Raw genomic sequence first — 5,896 nt, forward strand, 5'->3', positions numbered from 1 at the left:
GACTATGAAATTTTAATATGATATCACATGTATATTTTACAGATTGTATGTAAAAGTTTGGATAAATGTGATTTATTATGCATGATGTATAATTTTAATGGTTAAAATGATATAAATAGTGACTATTTTTAGCAAAAATAGCAAAAATAAATTTTATAGCATGAAATTTTTCGCTAATGTTGTAGATATAATATGAACATCGGATCTAAAGTTGCATTATTAATTTTGATTGATTTGGTATGTTTATTATTTTTTATGTGATAAAATCGATAAAAGGGCAACTTTATTAGTCATAAAAAGTAATTCGAAATTTTGGTAGAAATGTTGTCATTCCCAAGTTCTGGAAATTATTTAAGAATGTTCAAAATTTTGATTTTGATTTTTCCATAATTTTTATGTTTAATTTGGAATTAAATGGTAAAAGTTATGATTTACACGATTTATTAATGAAATAAATTATAAATATTCTCTGGGCAAATTTTATTGAGTTTGGAATCTTGGTAATATTACAGTATTTACAAAAATGTGATTTCGAATTTTTCCAATTTTTTATGATTAGTTGGGAATTATTTCATAGTTGTTATGATTATAAGAAGTTTAATAAGCAATAATTGAAAAATCAAGTTGAATTACAGTCAAAAATTGAGTGAAGACTAATTTTTGAGTCCTAAGAGAGTTAAAATAATTAACTTGGGCTTAAATTTGATTTAAGTATTGATTTGTGATTTTAATAAGTTATTATCACGCATTTCCATAAAACCGGATTATATACGATATTAGGTATAAATAGGACGATTTGGTACATTAATTTGGCAAGTTAGATCATATAATAATGCTGCATTTTTCATTGATGAATGTCATATTTTATTTATATAATTTTGAATTATGTAATTTTTATCATAGTATGGCCTTAGTTTTTAATTGGTATTACCCGTAATGAAAGGGAATATCGATTTGGTTGTAATTTTAATGTGATTTGGCATCACCGTTTTGTAATTTAATAGATTTAAATTTTTATTACAAATGTATAATAGGAATAACTATATATTTTTATTATTATTTTTGTAATTCCGAAGTTTCCTAAAGACGGAGCCATTCGGAAAGGAGTTCCGGTCAAGACGGTGTTTTCCTTGGGAGGCGTGTCACATGAAGTTCAAGGGACCAAAGAAATTGGTTTCCGAATTTGTAAATATAATATTAGATTTTCTATTTTAGGAAGGCCATACTAGGAAGTTTATTTATTGCTTATGCATTTTTCATTATATGTTGCATGCATTGCCAAATCGTCATTAACAACACATGCATATCATATCGAGTATTCGACCGTGTCAATTATAATTATGTTAGTTCGAAAATTTAGTTCACTTAAATTTGATAGATAATAAATTGACAAGACCTTCATTTTAAAAGATTGAGACTTAGCCTTACCAAATTGTAGGAACCCATGAATCTCAATTTCATAAGGGGTACAATACGATTTTTCGTGGTGCTCTCTATTGACGTTGGGTAAGTGGGGTAATAAAATGTTATTACACTCCAAAATTTGGCTGATCTCAACGAAAGTATTAGAGGGACCGTTGTCCCAATAAGTTCGGGCTTAAGATGAACTTAACGTAAAATCATCGACCGAGAGTTCTAATTGTAGAATCGGTTAAAAGGGTTAACCCACCAAGATTATATTAGCAAGAGGTGTAGAGGGCCCGTAGGCTCACATCCAAGATTTAATATGAATTTTGTGTTTCAGAATCGTTTATATAATAGGGTGAAGGTCATTATATAAATGCTAAAACATACTTAAATATTTTATATATTACGATGAATGTTGTTTTTTCCCAGTATTTCATTGTTTTTTAATGTTGTTCTATTTCATTACTCCTACTCATATGCGATATCATTCGATTGTAACACGAGTCTCCGCTAAACTACTATTGCTAATGACAAAGTATATCTTTCTAAAATTGAACTGTATCATAGATTGTGGACTAGCTCCATAGGAATCGTTTAATTCCATAGAACTCCATAAGAGTAGTCCTATGTCATATAAGATTAACATCTTAAAATTCCTAACATACCTATGTATGATTTCTTGTGAATAAATATGACTAGAGGTAATCATTAGTCAAAATATGTTTTGATTATATCTTCTATGCATCCATGGTTCAAAAGTCTTATTGCTCAACCTAAACACTTTTCATCAAGAACTTAAGTTGTTAAGAATATGACAATGTTAAATTGGTAAATTGATTTGTTAGAAATTTTGATTGACCAAATACCACGATAGAGTTCATCCTTGTGAATGATTAACTAGGAATTTATATGAAGATAAGTCTTCATCAAGTAGAAATTCTTGAAGTGGGTGGGAGCAATAAGAAGTAAAGTTCCTATTTTAATTGTTAAGGATAGAACTAGACTCGAAAGAGAAGGTGTTAGACACTAAAATAGATACAAACCCCAAATAAGTAAAGATCTAGGAAGTTGGTCATGTGACTTCAACATATTCCTTCCTGAATATCTATGACATTGACATTGCATTCTTTCCAATTACCACATCATGAGTATTTGATACAAATTTGTGGATTTTGTCATAATATTTCGCATTATCGTGTGACGACAAGCAAGAATAAATTCAGAAATTTACATGAATGGAACTAGGGTAGCTGCCATTTCATCCATGGACATATAACTGTTATAGTGTGATGTGACCATAAATAGAGCATATTTAGTCCCCGAATTAGCCTTGTTCCCATGCTTTTTAGTGCATATTTAGGTCATTTATTGTCTTTAGTCCTTTGTTTTGCATATTCTTTGAGGTTTTGTGTCCTTGGTAGGAAAGGAGTGCAAACCTTGCATTTTCATGGCAAAATGAGGCTAAATTGATTGAATTCAATGACCAAGCATCAAGAAGAGACAAGATTAGAAGGCCTTTGTACATACTATAGTAGATGGGCAATGATGAGAAGAGATCCTTGCATCCCCGAGGAAATCCTCAAGGATTTTATGAAGAAAAAGGAAGAAAAGAAGAAGGAACGAAACTGTTTGACAATCCGTGCGGATTGCCCTGAAGACGCCCGTCCAAGGCCTACAATCCGAGCGTCTTCCTCAGCTGGACGCTCGGGCAAAACCACCCAAATTCGCCCGTCTTCCCCCTCTGGACGCCCGTCCAGAAGCACCCAAATCCGCCTGTCCCGTGTCAAAAACGCCCGGATTCCCAGACAGTTATTTCGTCTTCTACAAACTTCAAGGAAGGATGCGCATCTTTTTCAAAGACCGGAGAAAAAGAGACCGGAGTCTCCCTAGAGACCGGCGATTCCTCAAGGACTTAATCGTCATTTAAGCCCTTAGTAAACCCTAATTTATGTAACTAATCCCCACTATAAATACCCCATTAGTCTAATTAGAAGAGCATGTTCTTCTTAGCAATCTTTAGTGTAGTTAATATCAATCAAATCTCTCTTTAATCTTGTAATCAACATTTAATCAAGTTTTAATACAAGTTTTATTTCCTTAATCTCTCTCTTGTTCATCCTTTATTTTGGGTAATTGAAGATTATTTGGGTTATATTGGGAGATTGACAACCTTCCAATCAAGCATCAAGTACTTCTTTTATTCTTTGCTTTATTATTGGAATCATTAGTAGGTATAATTCTCTTAATCCCTTTTTAATTATTGTTAATTATCTTCATTTATTCATCATGTTTTACTTTGTTGGTATGATTGACAACCTTGCTAGCATGTTCAACATGATAATGAGTGAGTAGTTTCCTTAGCTAGGGTTAATGGGTAATTAGGGGAAACCAACATGGGGAATGATTCATGCTTAAATTAATATGCTTTCATAGTTTATTTGTTTGCTTTTTGTGATCTCAACTTATGCACATGTTATGTTTGATGAAATGCTAGCCTATGAATCCTTGCATTTTTTACCCATCACCTATCTTTTCAATGAGACTTGTAAGACATAAACCAACTCGAGTCTCATTAGACCATGCATATAGTTGATTAGGGAAGATTAAGTCGACTTGTAGGTGTTGTACAATCTAATCGATTCGGCTCCGGGACCCAAACTTTCCTAGGATTGTAAGATATAAACCAACTCGATCCATCACAACAATAATTGCTTGCTTATAATTTGAGAATATGTTTGTATGATCAATTCTCATGAATCCCCTATGACCCCATGACACCCTAGTGCCTTTTATCAATTGTTTACATCCCTTTTAAGTAATCTTGCTTGTTTACTTTTATTGCTATTTAGTTTAGTGATCTTCTACTTCGAACCCCAATTGTGACACCCTTAGACACCACTAGTTGCAATATAAAATCTCATCTCAATTCCCGTCCCTTGGGATCTGACCTTTACTTGCCTCTTTACTAATTGTAGAGTTGTTGGTGAAGTTATAAACCCCACGAGGGATAACGACCAAAAATGGCGCCGTTGTCGGGGACGGTGTTAACTTGATTTAGATTTTCTTATATTGTTATTAGTTATGTCTTTCTTTGCCTTGGGGAAGTAAAACTCCTCAAGGTTTGTTCTAATTATTTTCGAGTTGTTTGATATTTTGCATGTCTAGAAGATCACAAGGTAACTTGTTACCCTTTGATCACGAAATTGAAAGAACTTTGACAACCAATAGAAGACTTGCTAGGAGAACTTTGAGAGGTATTGGTGAGGCTGTAGATATTCAACCAAATACTATTGAGTTCATCAACCCTTCTGCAAGAGAAGGTGAGGAGAACCCAACACAAAATCAACCCACAATGCCTAAGTTTTCATCACATTCCGTACCCACCGAGGAGAACCTACCCAATGGTACTCCCACACCACAACATCTAACCGGAAATTTTATTGCCAAATCCGCACTTATCCAATTAGTCGAAAGAAGCGAATTTGGGGGGATGCCTTGTGAAGACCCTCACTCTCATACGGAGACTTTTTGCGACTATTGTGATGCGATTTCTCAAACTGGTGTAACTCAAGACCAAATTCGATGGGTCTTATTTCCTTTTTCCCTAATTGGCACCGCGAAACAATGGTTGAAAGGCCTTGATAAGGCTACTCTCGGAATTGATTCTTGGAAGAAGTTGGCTCTAGCTTTCTACAAAAAGTTCTATCCACCGGAAAAGACTAACATGCTAAGAGCTCAAATTACGGGCTTTAAGCAAAGAGATGAAGAATCTTTGTATGAAGCTTGTGAGCGATTCAAAGGAATTTGTCGCTCATGTCCTCACCATGGACTTAGCGAGTGGTTCTTGGTACAACAATTTTGGAACCGTCTTTATGAAAACTCAAGAAACATTCTCAACATGGGATCAAATGGAATGTTCACCGAAGTTGATGACAATCAAACTTGGAACAAAATTGAGGAAATGGCGGTCCATAACTAACAATATAGTAGACCTCACAAGGCTACTAGAGGAGGAAAGCATGAAGTGGACTACATTACTCAATTGGGTGCTCAACTTAGTGCTCACATTGATACCATCAATTTGAAGTTTGAAAAAGCTATGGCTAGACTTGAAGAAGCCTCAAAATCACCAAAGCATCATGTTAATGCCATGACGGCATCTTCATCAATCTCAAGTGGGATATGTGAGAATTGTGGAACTTTGGGACATGACCAAAGTGAATGTAGGGGAACAAATGAACAAGTGAATGATTTTCAAGCATACAAGAGTGGTACCCCTTATTCAAACTATTACAATGAAAACACCAAATTCCATCCAAATCTCTCATACAAAAGCCAAAATGTTCAAACCCCTCAACCAACATACACCCCACCTCCCATGAGAAACCAAAATCAAAGACCCTTTTACAACAAAAACCAAGGTTACCAAAATCAAACTCCATACAATCAACAAAATGACCAAAGTTTTGATGTCCAAAAAGCGGTCCTC

The 5,896-nt window shown here is 34.2% G+C and overlaps 1 non-coding gene across 1 annotated transcript; it reads right to left on the bottom strand.

Annotated features, from left to right (window-relative positions):
* Positions 1 to 5,131: 5,131 nt before the first annotated feature.
* LOC141624547 (small nucleolar RNA R71) lies at positions 5,132 to 5,238 on the bottom strand. Its single transcript, XR_012534354.1, has one exon. It is a non-coding gene; the product is annotated as a small nucleolar RNA R71 (small nucleolar RNA).
* Positions 5,239 to 5,896: the final 658 nt, after the last annotated feature.

This window comes from Silene latifolia, chromosome X (genome assembly GCF_048544455.1).
Source record: "Silene latifolia isolate original U9 population chromosome X, ASM4854445v1, whole genome shotgun sequence".
In the NCBI taxonomy this organism is placed as follows: Eukaryota; Viridiplantae; Streptophyta; class Magnoliopsida; order Caryophyllales; family Caryophyllaceae; genus Silene; species Silene latifolia.